A 17,520-nucleotide genomic window follows, 5' to 3' on the forward strand; every position below is an offset into this window, starting at 1 on the left:
CCGCCGGAGCGCCCACCCCCACCCGCGGGCGTCCTCGGCCGCTCGGGCTGCACGCCGCCACACGCCGCCCTGCGCGGTCCAGACTGCGGGGGGCTGGGGAGGCCCAGAGAACGGAGGGGTTGGCCGGCGTCACATCGCTGGGGCAGGTCTGAGGCCCGCACCCAGGCCTTCTTGCCCTCAGACCAGGGCCCCCTGCCCAGCGGCACCTGAGGAAGGCCCCGGCTGGGCCTCAACCCTTCTCCGCTGTCATCCCAGGCCCAGTCCCCCAGCTGCCACAAGACCCCGCTGTGGCCACTACGCCCGGTAGTGGGTGGGGGAGGCTCCTCCTTCCCACCAGGGTGCCCAGACTTGGATTTTCTTCCACCCTGCCCCTCCACCCAGCCCGATCTCTGGCCACAGGCACTGTCCTGTGGAGTCTGCAGAAGGTGCTGCCACCCAGTCTGGATCTGTACCCCGCCAGGGCCGGGGCGTCTCCCTGGTGAGTTCCTTCCACCTCTGGCAGGGCCCTCGAGAGAGCGTGTCCCACAGAGCCCCTGCCAAGCCAGCCTCTCCTGCTCCACACCTGCTGGGCCCATGTGTGGGTCTGATGAGGACCTGGAGCTGGGCTGGGCGAGTGACAGGTGCCGGGCTGTCAGATGTTATAACCATGCCCTATCTAGACAATATTCCCCCGGCCCCTGGAGATCCTGCCTCCCAAACCTCCTTACCTGGAAATGGGAGCCACACCCTGGCCAGGTGGCCCAGAAAACAAAGCTTGAGTGTGGGGGATTGACAACGGAGGACACTGGGAAGAGAGTAAAGGACCCCTCAGGCTGGCCCTCCAGAGCCTGAGGCTGGGGTGGGGTGGACCCCTGACTTCCGCACACACCCAGGCCTCACCGCTGCCTGAGACAGAAGCAGCACAGTGATGGGGGCCCTGCCTTTGTCTAAAATGTTGATGCTGATCACGGTGGGTTTCTGCGTTAGTTTTGATCTGTTAAAATATGGTAATACATTAAGTATTGTTTTATCCTGATGAGTGTTTTTGTGCCCCCGTTAAGTGCCCAGCCTGAGTGCCTTCCCTGCCCGCCCGAGATTGGCCCTGCCCCAGGAGCGGGGGCCATGGACGAGTGGGGTCCTTGGCGCTCCGGGCTGGGGGACTGGCCGTGGCTCCCCTTGCTGCATGGCTGAGAGAAGGCGAGCAGAGAGGACAGGAGCCCCCCGCCCAGCTTCCACGTCGCTGCCGACTTCAGCACGTGCTGTTTCCCCCTGGGCAGAAGCAGGTCTGCGGTAGGCGCCCTGCTGGGAAACACCTCCCGACTGGCCTGGAGGGGCTGGCCCTGCGCACTGCAGGTGTGGAGAAACCATGAGGGGGTGGGCTTGGGGGACCAGGACACCATGGGGGCTGCAGTGCAGGGGGGACATGGTGTCCCCCCACTGCCTTCACTGGGCCTTCCCGGGCAGGCCAGCCGCTGCCTGGGCCTTTCTCTGCCTGCCTCTCTTGCTCTTTCTCCAATTCCTTTCCACCTCTACAAGCCCCCCAGGCACACCTCCCACCCCTGGACGGAACACCCTGGACCTGCACCACCACAGGCCACCCACCAGCTTCCCACCCTCTGCGCCATGACCACGAGGAGCCTCTTCTCTGCCCCCCCTTGCCTGCCCCTGGTTCCAGCCCCTCAGGAGTCCTCTGTCCCCAGTGACTCCTTCCTGGCCTCTGGGCCTACCCTGTCACCCCAGCGCACCAGTTCCCAGAGGGGCCGGCTGTGGCCAGCTGGGGCATATTCCAGGCCAGATGAAACAAACCCTCGCTGGCTTCGCGGTCTCCGTGCGGGTTCCCTCTGCCCCTGTGTCCCTCCACAGGGTTGTCCCTGCCTCCGTGGAGCCCAGCCTGTGGGATCTCTGCTTGCCCTCAGGGCATGGAGCAAAGAAGCAGCCACAGACAGAGCTGGAGGACCTAATTTGAATGCTGACTGCAACAAGCTGCTTGGGGAGGCTTTCTGCAAGGCAACGGGAAGACTGGACAGCCAGGGTTAAGGCGTTAGCACGATTTCCTGGGGTGCAGTGATGGCGCTGGGGTCGGACTCCTATGAAGCCCTTGTCTGCCAGAAATACACACGGAGTGTCTGCGGCTGAAATGAAGATGCCTGGGATTCACCTGGAAGGTGTCTGGTAGGGGTGGGGCTCTGGATGAAGCTGGTGTGGCAGGCATAGCAGGAGGTGATTGTGTGGCAATGGAGGACGGGGACACGGGGTTCTCTGCCCTAGATTCCCTACTTTTTTATATATTTGACATTTTCCTCTAGGTTTTCCTTTAGTAGTTTTATAGTTTCAGGTCTAATGTTTAAGTCTTTAATCCATCTCGAGTTGATTTTGGTGTATGACAGCAGGTACAGGTCGAGTTTCCTTCTTCTATGTATAGACGTCCAGTTCTCCCAGCACCACTTATTGAAGAGGCATCTTTTCCACAATGTATGTTCTTGGTGCCTTTGTCAAAGATCAGTTGGCTGTAAGTCTGTGGGTTGATTTCTGGGTTCTCTGTTGTGTTCCATTGGCCTGAGTGTCTGTTTTTATGCCAGTACCATGCTGTTTGGGTCACTATAGCTTTGTTATAATTTGAGGTCAGGCAGTGTAATGCCTGCAGCTTCATTTTTTTTGCTCAGGATTGCTTTGGCTATTCGAAGTCTTTTGTTATTCCATATGAAAGTTAGGATTGCTTTTTCTGTGTAGAATGTCATTGGTATTTTGATGGGGATTGCATTGAATCTGTAGATTGCTTTGGGTAGTATGGACATTTTCACAATGTTGATTCTTCCAATTCAAGAGCATGAAATGTCTTTCCACCTTTTTGTGTCCTCTTTTATTTCTTTCAGCACTGATTTGTAGTTCTCATTGAAGAGATCTTCCACTTCCTTCGTTAAATTGATTCCTAGGTATTTTATTTTTTTGGTGACTATTATAAATGGGCTTACTTTCTTGATTTCTTTTTCTGCTAGTTTGTTGTTGGAGAACCTTACTAATTTGGGGGTGTTGATTTTGTATCGTGCAGCATTAGTGAAATTGTTAGTCAGCTCTAGCAGGTTTTTGGTGGAGTCTTTATGTTTTTCTAAATAGGATGAGGCAAAGACTTTATGAATAAGACCCCAAAAGCACAAGCAACAAAAGAAAAAATAAATAAATGGGATTGTATCAAACTAAAAATCTTCTGCACAGGAAAGGAAACAATCAACCAAGTGAAAAGACCAACAGGTACTTGATAAAATGCTCAACATCACTAATCATCAGGGAAATGCAAATCAAAGCCACACTGAAATATCATCTCACCCCAGTTAGACTGGCTAAAACCAAAAAGGCAGAGAATAACAAACGGTGGCAAGGATGCGGGGAAGGGGAGCCTTCCCTCTGTGTTACACTTCCCTCTGTGTAACCAAGACGGAAAAAAGAGAAAGGAAGAAAATTCACTCAAGGTAACATGAATGAGGACTGGAGGGACTGCTGCCCATCAGGGGAGCAGCAGCCCCGATTCAAAATCAACCTTTCTTTTTATTGACAAGACAAGGAAGTTTCACAATAAAAATCAGTCGATTCAATCATCAAAGAAGGACATAAAAAGAGGCAGTGTTACAAAAGGGAATTATAGCTAAGTATTGCTTTAAACAACTAAAACTAGTAACAGCAGTAAAATTAACACTGTGACATTCCAGAATGCAATTTGTAAAAAGCTAAGTCAATCCACCAGCAAACAGCTAGCCCTGAGTAAACATTTTCTTTTCTACATACTTCGCACAGCGATTTCTTTAGCATATTTAAACCGCATTCAAGCAGTTTTCTTAACATATCTAAAGAATAATCAGTAGGTTAAATAGTCAATAGTCATTCAAGCCAGAATCAAACCAGCAACCTAAAACAGTCAAAGTACACAATCCCATCCCTAAATAGTGATTAGAATTGATTAGATGGCTTTTGCCAAACTTACCTGTGGACTTTGGTCCCCTACTCAAGAGCCTTTTGGCTCATTCATGCATTACCTAAAAATCCTATTCTAAGATCAAAGGAGAATCCAGATTTCTAACCCACTGCACTTCTGCAGTGTTGGTAAATTAGCACAGCCACTATGGAAACAGTATGGAGGTTTCTCAAACAGCTACAGATATATCAGATCTTCCATACGATCCAGCAATCCCACTTCTGGGTATATGCCCAGAGGAATGGAATTCATCATGTCAAAGGGATACTTGCACTCCCATGGTCATCACAGCTGTGTTCACAATAGCCAAGATATGGAAGCAACTAAATGTCCATTGATGGATGAATGGATAAGGAAACTGTGGTATATATACACCATGGAATACTTCTCTGCCATAAAAAAGAATGAAATTCTCCCATCTGCAATAACATGGATGAGCTTGGAGAAACTTAGGTTGAGCGAAATAAGCAAAGCACAGAGGGGTAAATACCACATGTGCTCACTCATAAGTGGGAGCTAAGAGAGAAAGTGTTAAGGTCAGTAGGGGTTGGGGTGTCCCTTAAAAGGAAGCAAAGACAGAACACAGTGGTGCATTGGACTTGCAGAGGGAGAGAACAGACCCAGGGTTGCCAGGGTGGCAGGTGGTAGAGGGAAAGGGGCACTGGGGAGAGGCTGGGTGGGGGACACGGGGAATAACTGCAATTTGAGGTGGGCATGCTGATAGCATTGATGTGCTCACCACATCTTGGGCACAGGTGCTGATGGTCAGCTCTGTGCCCCATGAATATGAATAATCAGTAAAAATGTTTTACAAAAAGGAAAGAAAAAAGGAGATAATTTTTTTTTAAGTTTTCATAATAAAAACTATAAAAACAGAGAAGGATTCTGTGGCCATGAAAGAGCTGTGGAGGTCAAAGCCCATCAGCTGGGCCGGCCCGTGGCTCACTCGGGAGAGTGTGGTGTTGATAACACCAAGGCCCCGGGTTCGGATCCCACATAGGGATGGCCGGTTCGCTCACTGGCTGAGCGTGGTGCTGACACCACCAAGTCAAGGGTTAAGATCACCTTACCGGTCATCTTTTTAAAAAAAAAAAAAAAAAAAAAGCCCATCAGCTGCACGGGCAGACGAGGTCACTGGTCCGAGAGGCCCAGGGGACAAGGGCTGGCTGTCGCAAGACCAGCAGCTTTGGCCTGGGGTTCCCTCAACCTGTGCCCCAGTGGGGGCTTCCCACATGACCTGGGGCTCTTCCTGCACAAAGTAGGCCCTGTGGTGCCCCCCACCCTCACCCCAGGGCTGTGGCAGTGGCAGGAGAGGCCATGGGAAGTGGTTCCGGTTGGGGGTGGCAGTCCAGTGTGGGGGTGGGGGGTTGGGCGGGCAGCAGCCAGTGTCTGCCACCTCGGAAGAGGCAGCCTGGGGGCAGGAGCAGCAGAGTCCAGTCGCGCCGCCTGAGCCCCCTGTGAGAAACACCCCCAGCCCGAGCTGCGGGAGACGTCCTCCCGGCTGCCACCTACCTGGCACAGCTCCAAATCGCCCCAGCCCCCACTTCCCTCCTCTAAGGCCACCGTGGGCCTCTTCTGGAAAGTCTTCAGGAAGTCTCCCAGCCTCTGCCCTTGCAGATGCTACTTCCCGCTCTCTGGGAAACCCCCCACCCCACTGTGGGGCTCCTTCATGCCTCCCCCACACGGGAGTGGCCCTGCGGCTCCGAGACCCCGCTGCTCTCTCCTGCATCCATGCGTGCGGCTGATGGGGAGGATGTGGCCAGGGACAAGAGTGGGGGCAGGGAGTTGAGGAGCCCCCGCAGCGCATCCGCAGGCCTGGCTGTGCCTGGGGCAGGGTGTGGGAGGCCTAGTCTCACCAGCCCCTCTTGTTACCTATCAGGTCCCACGCATGTGCCCGTGTTTCCCATCCAAACTGATTTGAAACGATCGATTCAACGGACCAGGGTGAAAGGCGAGAGAAAGGAACCAGCCTGGAAGTACCACAGGATGCCGAGGCCACGTCTGCCTCTTCCCAAGCCGGGCCCCTTGCCAGCCCCAGGGGCTGAGGGGACATGGCTGCCCTGTTCCCAGAGAGCCAAGGCAAGTCTGGGGCGGTGGAGCCCTGTGGTCCTCTGGTCAGGCACCAGCACGCAGGACCCTCCCCAGCTCCCCAGGGCTGAGGGCAGGAGCCCACCCAGCTGAGAAGGCTCACTCGCCCTGGGACAGCTGCTGCTTCTCACTCCTGGGCAGGCCTCCCCAGGCCATCTGCCCTGCTCCAGCCTTTGCTGCTGCCAGAAGCCCCTCTGGGATCCCCTCCCAGGCAGTGGGACCTCTTGCACCAACTGTGACTGGTCAGAACACACCAGGGGCCCGATGGATGGAGCCCTGGGGCAGGCGGGGGGCAGTGCCCAGCCTCCAGGCCCACTCCTCCATCTGGTCACCCCAGTAGCCGGCAGCCCTGGCCTCCACCCTGGCCTCTGCCCTGGCCTCTCTGTGCTGGCCTCCACCCTGGCCTCTCTGTCCTGGCCTCTGCCCAGGACTCTCTGTCCTGGCCTCTCTGTGCTGGCCTCCACCCTGGCCTCTCTGTCCTGGCCTCTGCCCAGGCCTCTCTGTCCTGGCCTCTCTGCCCTGGCCTCTCTGTCCTGGCCTCTCTGCCCTGGCCTCTCTGTCCTGGCCTCTCTGCTCTGGCCTCTGTCCTGGCCTCTCTGCTCTGACCTCTGCCCTGACCTCTGTCCTGGCCTCTGTCCTGGCCTCTCTGCCCTGACCTCTGTCCTGGCCTCTGCCCTGGCCTCTCTGTCCTGGCCTCTCTGCTCTGGCCTCTGCCCTGGCCTCTGTCCTGGCCTCTCTGCCCTGACCTCTGTCCTGGCCTCTGTCCTGGCCTCTCTGCCCTGACCTCTGTCCTGGCCTCTGCCCTGGCCTCTCTGTCCTGGCCTCTGCCCTGGCCTCTCTGTCCTGGCCTCTATCCTGGCCTCTGTCCTGGCCTCTGCCCTGGCTTCTGCCCTGGGCTCTGCCTTGGCCTCCATCCTGGCCCCTGGTGGTGCTGCCTGCTCTTGCTCTTCACCTGCTCCTCCCCAGCATCCTCCTTGCAAACGCTCTGAGACCCCAGACAGGCCAGGCCTTCAGCCACACTTGCCCCCGAGTCCTCTCCTGGGACCCTTCACCCTGGCCCCGGAGGTGCCTTCATCTGGTCTCTCTGTCTGGATCCCGCAGCTCTGGCAGAGGGTCTCTGAGCTGGGTGCTCAGAAAGGGTCTCCACAGCCCTTTCCAGATGGAGCTTCAGCCTGAGCAAGGGGGACTTTGGCAGGAGAAAGAATCCACCACAGGACGGCCAGGGACACTGTGGGGCCCCAGGAGGTCCTGAGTGGGTTGCCAGTAGCACCCAGTGCCCTCTCCCACCCCTCCCAGTGTCCACATCCATCCCCCAAACAGGAGCCCCACATGGGGTCAGTTTTCCAACCTGCACCCACTCCCGCAGTGAAGGCCAGGCTGCTGGGGCACTCAGGAGTGGCCTCACCCACCTCCTCAGAGCCCTCCGCCCATCTGTCCTGCCTGTGCCCTGCCGTGCCCAGCAGCACCCTTCAACCCCTGCTTGCAGGTGCCTCGGGAGGCCTGGTCACCCGTGGCTGATGGAAGTGGCCATTGCAGCAGCCCCACACACAAGACGGGACCCTGCCCATGGGGACTACCGCAGAAGCAGGAGGAGGCTCCTGCGGGGGGAGGGCAGATGCCGCCCAGACGCTGACCCCGAGCCCTTCCACTGCTGTCAGAAGCTCCTCTGTGACCCCTCCCTGGCAGTGGGGCGGGCCTCGGGAGCTGCTCCGCTGCAGGCTCCTGTCTCCTCCCGGCCTGTTCCTCCTTCGCTGAGCCCTGAACTGCTCGTCCAGCCTCCCAGGTCTCCTTCCCCTTTCTCTGATGGGAAGGCTGTGGCTGGCCCCACACCAGGCCCACTCCTGGGGATGCTGCCTTCCTCCACGGCCCTCCCACCGCCAGGCGCCTGACCTTGGTCTCCGGGGCCCTCCATTCCCAGCAGACAAAGCCATCCTGGACCCTGCCTGGGGACCCCCTCCCCATTCACCCCACCCACTGTTCCGTCCAAGAGCTCCCCTCCCAGGTGCCACTCCCCTGATCAAGGACCTTCCGGGGCATACTGCCCAGCAAAAGCTCAAAGGCCCTGCTTCCTGGCAGGGCCCTCAGGCTGAAGGAGTCTGGTGGGAAGACAGCGGCAGACCGTGAGAGGCAGAGTGTGTGCATCGGGAATGCCCAGCAGCTGGACTGGGACAGGGGAAGTCGAGTCTCCCCTGGGGGGGTGGCCAGTCCTACAGATGGCTGGGTTGAGGCCGACTGCGCAGGGTGGGCCCAGGAAGTACTAGGTTCGCCAGCACACAGGAGCCCTCTCAACCCGCTTGAGAGACCCGCGCTGAGCGGTCACATCTGTTCTCGAGGTCTAAGATCTATGACTAATCCAACAGCAACAAGAGCTGACATCCAGACTGTGGCATCCTGAGAGGACGAGGGGCTCCTCAGAGAACTGGACGCTGTCAGGTCTGGGTCAGGAAATGCGTAAGATGAGCCCAGAATGCCCCTTCTTGCTAGAGACCAAAGTCACCATCGAAGACCATCGGGCGGTGTGGAAGGGACTCGGGAGTCAGTCAAGTGGGCTGCCCCTGGACCGGGATGGGATGACCTGCACATCCGCAAGGATAATAATTTTAACTAGTTGGAACGTAAAAAATGTTCAAATCCATTCATTTGTAATTATACTTTTGAGATGTATGAAAACAGCTCATTATTTTAAAAACTAGTAAACAAAGGGAAAGAATCAAGTACTGATCTTGCCTTTCCTATACAAATCATACCTCAACAGGACCAAAGAGTTAGGGAGGGAAGCTTCTCTTGGTAGATATATCTCAGCTAACAGTGACGAAGGAAGAGAGAATTTGAACGTCTCTACTTTGCAAACCCTCATGAACTAATAAAGCCAGCATTGCTGCTGCTGTCCCGTTACCTGTGCGTTGTCTGTTCATCTACTGCTGCACCAAAAATTGCCTCTAAGATGGCAGCTGAAAACATCAAAGAGGTGTTACCTCCCGGGGTTCATGGGTCAGGCCTCTCGTCAAGCTCAGCTGGGGGAGGAGTCGCTTGGCACGTGCTCTGAGGGCCACGTGGCCCACAGCAGGACTGCGTTCCTCACGGGCTGTGGGACTGAGGGCCCCAAGTCTTCCCTGGTTCTTGTCCAGGGTCACTTCAGTCTGCCTCTTCTAGGGCAGCTGACAAATTGCCAAGTGGCTTCCTGCAGAGCAAGTGAGCGAGACAGAATGCACTTAAGACGAATGACATGACCTCTCTGCAACCTCATCTTGGAAGTGATGACGCATCACTGTTATTGCTGTGTTGCTTGTTGCTTGTTGTGAGTTGGTAAGTCCAGCCCACCCTTGGGGGAGACTGCATGAATACTAGGGGATCACTGGGGTCCCTCTTAGAGGCCACTTACCACGTTAATGACCATCAGAGGCTTCTGGCATCCCAAAAAAAGACAACCAGACGTTACCTACCTCCTGGTAGAAATGCACGCCCCACTTCTGAGTGGTTCTGCCAAGAAACGCATCACACCTGAATCTGGCCAAGCCTGTAGGGCTAACTACCAAGTGACAGGAGACTGTCTGGGCATGGGAACAGACTGAGGACACTCCAGGAATGCAAGCAGCAAGGTCCAGCCAGTGAGAAACTGCACAGGGAGAGAGACACCCAAAAAAGAAAAAAAAAAAAAACCGCCCAGGAGGTAGTGAAGAGACAGAGGCGCGTGGGTCAGCGGGACACGTGCGCTTTATTTGGACTGTGTTGAGCTGCTGGTGTCGAGGTGGTGGGTGAAGCCACACGCATGCCTCCATTCGCTCACCGCAGCAGTGCGGGCAACAGGCGAAGGCAGAAGGAAAAGGTGTCCGTGTCTTGGAGTCCCACTTTTCCCAGGGGATGTCACCAGCAAGAGGTGGGTGGCAGTCGACAGGAGTCAGCTCACAACCCAGGAGCCCGGACAAAAGGCTCCGGCCTGTCCATGGACCTGGGGGACTGGAGGAGGTAGGGGAGAGGCCGGGAGAGGAAGATCCCGAGCCAGGGTGTGGAGGAGGGACTCAGCCATGGCCCCTCAACAAGGAGGGCCCAGGTGGGTGCGGCGCCCAGGCTAGGAGGCAGCAGATCCGTGCGGGCGGGCGAGGCATCCTGGCCATGCACCAGTTGGATGCAGGAGGGCGGCTTCCCCCTCGGGCCTTCCTGCAAAGCCTATCACAGCCTGTGGCGGGCCTGAAAGGTCACACAGAGGACCCTGGCCTGAAGCCAGACTCCTCAGATACCAATTTAATCAAATAATCTTTTTTTTCTAACGTACAAGATGAACTTTGAGCCGACTTCTCCCCTACTGCAAAACCGCACGGTGGTAGCCTCCCTAGAATAAAACCTGCCTTACTGTCCTTCAAAAACTGTACAAAACCAAGGGGGAAGTGTGAAGACTGACTGCATATTTGTTGAAATTAAGGAAGTGTTCATTTTTTGGCTAGGCGTGGTAATGGTTACTGTTGTTATGTTATTCGACCTTATCTTTTCTTTCTGATGAAATTTTGTAGATAAAATGGTATGAAATCTGCATTTGTTCCAGAGCACTCTGGGCTGGCAAGTGGAGGGTGGAAAAGCAACACAGGTCATGACCTGATCATCACAAAGATGGGCGCGCGTGCTCACTGGGCTTTTGCTTCTGTATCAAAATTTTCCGAAATACAGGGTTAAAGACAAAGATGGCCAAACACCCCACTGTAAATCCGTAGAAAGGGGAAGTATGTTGAGACATTTTCTTTGGACCCATAGCAGTGTAGGAGGAGATGAGGTCTTAGTGGTCCTGAAAAGATTCGAGATCTCTAAGTGTGAGTGGCAGGAGGGGCCGATACAGAAGGGACCGTGGGCCAAAGTGAGCCTGAAAGAGGACTCAGGCAAATAGGGCCCCCGGCGCTGCCAGAGCAGGGGAGCAGGTGCCGGGCCAGAGGGAGCCCTGGGTGATGGAACTGGGGCTGGTCTGGTGTGATGGGGTGGGTGCAATACAGCCTCCTCCCCATACACACATGTGTACACACACACGCACGCATGTGCACACATACACATGTATGTACACACGTACACATATACATACACACCTAAACATTCATACATATATACACCACGTACACGCATACACATGTATGTACACACATACACACATGTTTACTTATACACACACACATATATACATACACACACACTGAGTATATGACAAAACAAAATGAGTGCTTTTCTATACTCTCACTCAGCAATAATCAGCAACACAGAAGACCGACTTCTGTGACCATGTGTGGGGTTTCTCCCCCCTAGCCAGCAAGCCAGCAGTTCCACAGCAGACACCCGAGAGGTGTCCTCCAATTTAACACCGATGCTGTCTACCCGCAGATAGTGTCAAGTCCCACAGGGTGAGGGCTCAGCCCCCAGACTGCCCCCACTTCAGATGCCAGTCGCAAGTCCAGGCCTCTGGAACTTCTGACCAGCCAGCCATAAATCAGGGTCTCCACAACCCGCTCGCCAGGTTCAATTAGTTTGCTGGATGGCTTACAGAACACAGGGACACACGTACTTACGTTTACTGGTTATTATGAAGGACATTACGAAGGGTGCAGAGGAAGAAACACATAGGTATGGGGGCAGGCGGGTCTCCCCTGCTCCACCAGCACGGCACCCTCCAGGAACCTCCACGTGATCAGCTGTCCAGAAGCTCTCCAAACCCTGGCCTCTTGGGCTTTTATGGAGGCTTCATTACACAGGCATGATGGATGAAATCATTGGACAATAGCGGTCAACCTCCCTGGAGGTTGAGGGTGGGACTGAAAGTCCTGCCTTGGCCTTTCCTGTGACCAGCCCCCACCCTGAAGCTACCTAGGGCTGCCAGCCTTAACTAGCATGCAAAACGACTCATCACTTTGGAGATTCTAAGGGTTTTAGGAGTTGTATGGGGCTGAAAACCAAATATATATTTTCACAATGTCACACAAATACATATATACACACATGCACATATACACACGTGCACATACACACAACCACACACACACACACATTCATGTGTGAACATGTATATACCCAGGCACAAGTGAATGTATGCAACATGCACACACATAAACACATGCACACACACATGCATATATACATGTATACACATGCATGCATAACATGTGCGCGCATAATACGTGCTCATATACATGTGCACATACATGCACATACAGTTACACACATACATACATATGTGCACATATGCACGCACGCGCACGCACACACACACACACACATACACACACACTTCTACCAACCTACTTCCATGGGAAGGCCTGTGTGAACCTGAGTCAAGAGTATGGAGGGGCTGTGTCGGCTGCTCCTGCCTGGTCCTGCCCCATGGGGGTTCTCACATGCAGAGACAAGCACCGGCCAGGAAGCACCCAGCTCTTGGGAGATAAAACCCATTCCACATGGAGTGGGAGGAGCCTGAAGAGCAGAGGGCCCCTAAGAACTGGGGGTTGGGCTGTCTCCACCTGCTCATTTGGGCACCAGCCTCTGCACCCCCAGCCCCAAGCCCTGCTACACAGGAAGGGAAACCAAGGTGCTGGAGGGGTAGGGACTGGCTCCAGTCCCCCAGAGTCCATAGAGGAAAGAACTAGAATGGCCAGCCCTGGCTTTTTCCTGGGACAGCTTGTGAGCTGGGATTCCCCTGCACAATACACCCGGGACCCAAGGCTGGGGAAGGAGAGGCAAGGCCATGAGACTGAGCCCCAGTGATGGGGCTGCAGAGGCTGGGAGAGCCACGGAGAGGTGCAGGAAGATGACAAGCTGGATTGTGGGTGATGGGACCTGGGGGAGGGCAGTGAGTGAGGGGCTGGGAGAGAGCACAGCGGGCACGTCGAAATTGGAGTCAGGGATGAGGCTGGAGTCAGGGTCAGGGTCAGGGTCAGGGTTAGGGTTAGGGATGGGGATAGGGTGAGGGGTATGGTTAAGGTTAAGGTGAGGTCTGGAGTACAGTTAGGGTTAAGACTGGACCAGAGTCAGAGCCAGGGTTAGGTTTCAGGTTGGGATTCAGGTTAGGGTTAGGGTTAGGGTTAAGTGAGGGATAGGGCTGGGGTCAGTGTCAGGGTTAGAGCCAGGTCAGGGTCAGCATGAGGCATCAGCAGACAGGGCTCGCAGCTTTTACTTTGGGCTCACTCCCGCTAACAGTCTGAGCAGAGCCTAAGTCCCTGTCCAGGAGCTCACGCACACACCCCACAGCACACGAGTAATGCGGCCGATGTGCGTGGGCCTCTCTCACATCTGCTCACCCCCTCCCTGACTCCCGAGCCCTGCCTCGCCTTCCCTAAGCCTGCACGTCCCACTCGCCAGCTGCACCCTCGTCCCTCCACCCACCAGTTCTTTTCCTCAAGTGCTGTCTACTGGGCACCCCAGCCAGTCCTCTGAGGTCCACGGTGGGCTGTGCAGCCACGCTGGGGCTGGGGCTGTGCCGGGAGGCCAGCACGTGGGAGGCTGACTGGTCGGAGCCACTGTGGCCCAGCGCGCCCACCCACAGGTGGAGCCCACCCAGCCCCTTCCACGCCATGCTCTGGAGAAGCCCTGCTCTGGCCAGCTGTTTGGCCTGCGGCGGGTCTCGTGATGGCGCAGGCAGGTCTTGCAAATTCCCCTGAGAGGGACGTCCTCACTCAGAGCCCATTTGCTCGGACCCCTCAGTTCTCACCCCTCTGGAGTTTGGATACCCCCACAGTCAGCCCACTGCATGTCCCTCACTGAGGCCCCGGCTCCTGCGTCACCAGACCACAGCACGCCCCTGATGTAATCATCCTGCCAGCAGCATTTGGTCAAGCAGGCCAGTCCCTAGTTCTTTTTTTTTTAATTGTTATAATAAAATGTTGAATAGATACCAATCAACACCCATTTACCCACCACAAAGACGAAGGACAAGAGCTTAAGATGGTCTTTAAGGCCCCCTCTCACCCAGCCTTGAAACTCTCTCCTGCCAGAGCCGCTGAGAGATTTCAGATGTTCTCACATCGGTCCGGCCACTCCCCACTGCCCTGAGATGAGATCTGAGCTCCTCGAATGGCTCCCAAGGCCCCTGCCTACCTCCACGGTGTCGGCTCCACGTCCGCCCAGCCCACCCCCTGCTCCACAGGCACAGAAAGCTCCACTCCATTCTGAGGGTGCCCAGCCCTGCCCTGTCCCTGGCTGACCCCATGTGGGTCGAGAACCCCCACTGTCACCTCACTGCCAGACTCTGGATTACCTGTGCACAGACGTCCTCCCTACCGCGTGCTGTGCGCTGCAGGGGCAGGGGCGCTGGGGGTCTCAGCCATATTCGCTGGCAGCAGAGGGTCTTCAGAATGGAGGTCTTCAGAAGGAGGGTTTTCAGAATGGAGGGTCAGCGGGCAGTGAGACGGTGGGAAGGGATGTGTCCGCACTGCTCCGTGTCCTCCCTGGGCTTGCAGGACAGGGATGCACCCACTTCAGCTGGAAAGAGACACGGGCACACAGTGAGGCCGGGTGGCACCCCAACATCACACTGCCCAGTCCCTGGGAGCCCACAGGGCACGAGGACTGGCCCAGCCTGAGCCTTGCCCAGGTGGGGGAGAACTGCCTATATCCCCATGCAAACCTCGTGCCCGCGTTCCCTGGGACCCCTGAACGGGCAGGGCTTGCGATCCCAGCCAGATGCAAGGCACGGCTGTCCTTGCGAACACCGCCTGCACTTGCTGTGGATCAGAGAGGAATGGCTGGGGGTCCCAGCGCCAACCGGATGGCCCACGGGCTGCGACCAGAGGCCTCCCCTGGGTTGCTGCAGAGAGCTGAGTGCTCCCAGGCAGGCAAGGCCAGCCTACCCTCACCAAAGCTCTCCCTCCTAACCAGAAAAGACCCCTGATAAAGCAGCCATATCCAGGCTTCACGTTGGGATCGAAAGACCCCCAAATATCCCCAGGAATAAAATGACTCTAATCTCAAAAGGCAACAAAGCTAGCTTAAATCTGTCAACTATAAGGTGAGAAAAACCCAGCAGAGCCAGTGAGGCATACGTGGGACACTGAGACGGGAAGCGCGGAGCATCTGCCCGAGGAGCCCTGCCCGGGCCAGTCCCCTCCCCCACCACTGCCTGCCTTCAGGGCACCAGGATCTCACACTCACCCCGGAAGCTCTGCTGCCCCCCGGGCTGACCCTCGGCAGTGAGAGAGAAGATGCCAGAACCAGGCTCCCACCAAGGAGGCCCTGACCGGCTGCACCTGGAAAAGGAAGTGGCAGTGGGAAGGGACCCTGCAGGTGGTGTGGGGCAAAGTCTGCTGGGAAAGGCCAGGAAGGCTGGGAAGAGGTGTTCTCACTGCACACACCCAGACCTGCCCGTCTGGATCTGCCAAGGCCACCCAGCGTCCCTTCCTGCCATGGGAGGGAGGTGGTCTTCACCCCACAGTCCCTTGACAGGCCCACGGTATGGCTGGGGACCCCAGTCTGGGCCTGGCCCTGGCCCTGGGCACAGCCCTGGACTCCATGGAAAGGCCAGACCCTGCCTTCTGTGTTCTGGAGAGTTCTGGGTGCTCGCCCAGAGCAGAGGGTGCAGGAACAGTCCACAGCATCTTATTTCTCAGGGTAGCCCTGGGGACTACCCGGGGACTCTGAGGTTTGTGGAGGGGCATGTAGGATGTGCTGCAGGGGTGCTGCAATATTTGTGTCCTCTCCAAATTCATGTGTTGAAATCCTAACCCTCAAGGCTTGGTATTGGAGGTGGAACCTTTGGGAAGACATTAGGCCGTGAGAGTGCAGCCCTCACGGACAGGATTAACGCCCTTATAAAGGAGACCCCAGAGAGCACCCCATTCCTTCCACCCTGTGAGGACGCAGCAGGAACTGGAAGACGGCCATCTGTGAATCAGGAAGACAGCCCTCCCCGGACACCAAGGCTGCCTGTGCCTTGGTCTTGGACTCCCAGGCTCCAGAACCATGAGCAGCAAGTTTCTGTTATGAGCCACTCAGTTATGTACTTCCTTACAGCAGCCCTAAGTGACTGAGACAGGCACCCGCCTGGGAGGAGCTAGGGAGTCTTAATGGGGTGAGAAAAGCTTCGGCTTTCTCTATTTCATGTAAACTACCAACCTGGCAGCCACACAAGTGGCAATGGGACACTGCTGGATTGACTGACTGAACGGTTGGTTGGCAGAGAGCTGAGACAGGCACCAAGAGAGCAGCAAGTGCTGGCCTGCAGCCCGAGTGCACCCCTGGAGGCCTCCTGACGACCCAGGCTGAGGGGCCCGGCAGCCCAGGTGGCCTGTGCAACGACGGGAACTGGGTGCACTCGTGGCCCGACCTGCCGGAGGGGACAATGATGAGATGCATGTGGCAATCCAGGCAGCGATGTGGGGTCCAGGTGGTCTCCACCCACTAAGCAGATCTGTGCCCTGAGCTCATTGAGGCTGCCAGAGGCAGCTGCAAAGAGCCCACCCTGGTGGAGGCTTGGAGAGAAATGTCACCTGGCAGCTTGTGGCTGCTGGCCCAGAACACAGGAAGAGCCCATGAGGGCCTGGTGCCTGCTTGCATCCCCTTCCCTCCCCAGAAGCTGCTGGCATACCCCAGGGGCCACTCCCCAAATCTGTCAGGCCAATGGTGGGCCCCTCACCATGGTCCGCCTGCAGACATCCCTGGGGTTACTGCCCAAACACAGTGTGGAGAGGGAAAGGGGCAGCTAGTGATAAACATTCTGGACAATGGAGCAGGCCAGCGTGCAGACCCTGGCCGCGAGCCATGCACTCAGCTCTGTAAGGCTCGCCTCGGCATCTAGGGAAGCCTTGACCAGGTGGGGTGGCCTGGCTGGGGAGACTGAGGCATGCAGGGCACAAAGGCCAGGCATTCCAGCCATGCGTGGAAGCCCCAGACAGGCCATACACCCCTGCTGGGCAGCAATGCCACTTCACCCCAGGTCAGCACAGAAGCCAGTGGATAAAGGGGCCGCAGCAGGGTTTGCAAGTGGGAAGTTAGAGCCTCATGCAGCTCCTGCCGCCAGGAGCAGGGAGGGCCCGTGTCGGACTGGGAGTGGCTGAGCCCCAACCCAGAGGTAGGTCCCTGCTACTTGGGAATCAGTGCCCCTACCACTGCAGTGCTAGGGGCGGAGCTGCCAGTCCTGCTGCGGGGAGGAGCTCCTGGTGCAGGAGGCAAGAGCAAGTCTAGGCACGGAGGGGGCGGAGAGTGGGTACAGGGCCATCCCTGAGGGCAGACTTCTAACGGGAACGTGGTGCCAGGGGTTGAGATGTGAGCATGACTAGCAGGGCAACAGCGCTCCACACCGGGCACTCTAGTCTGCCAACCAGCAGGGGACTCAGGTAGCGAAAGAAATTAAAGAGGGGTTTGTGAAGGCCCTCCCCATCCAGCATCGAGAACTGTCCCCTGAACCATGCAGAGACCCCTGGGCTCTCACTGTTGCATCTGGGATGTGTGTGGGGGGGTGATGGGGTGAAGACCAGTATCCCCAGGACAACCCCATGGCACATCCAGCTGAAGGCGGAGGTGCCCTC

At 56.4% G+C, this 17,520-nt stretch overlaps 2 long non-coding RNA genes across 2 annotated transcripts; one reads left to right on the forward strand and one right to left on the reverse strand.

Annotated features, from left to right (window-relative positions):
• The first annotated feature begins 5,908 nt into the window (after window positions 1–5,908).
• On the forward strand, window positions 5,909–8,929 carry LOC103599567. The gene is made up of 2 exons (XR_551300.1): window positions 5,909–6,025; window positions 7,521–8,929. It is a non-coding gene; the product is annotated as an uncharacterized LOC103599567 (long non-coding RNA).
• An 801-nt stretch (window positions 8,930–9,730) lies between these two features.
• LOC103599568 lies at window positions 9,731–16,331 on the reverse strand. The gene is made up of 4 exons (XR_551301.1): window positions 16,109–16,331; window positions 15,149–15,243; window positions 14,256–14,479; window positions 9,731–10,222 (listed from the first exon to the last, which is right to left on the reverse strand). It is a non-coding gene; the product is annotated as an uncharacterized LOC103599568 (long non-coding RNA).
• Between the last annotated feature and the right edge of the window lie 1,189 nt (window positions 16,332–17,520).

The sequence above is a fragment of the Galeopterus variegatus genome, unplaced genomic scaffold, assembly GCF_000696425.1.
Source record: "Galeopterus variegatus unplaced genomic scaffold, G_variegatus-3.0.2 Scaffold3013, whole genome shotgun sequence".
In the NCBI taxonomy this organism is placed as follows: domain Eukaryota; kingdom Metazoa; phylum Chordata; class Mammalia; order Dermoptera; family Cynocephalidae; genus Galeopterus; species Galeopterus variegatus.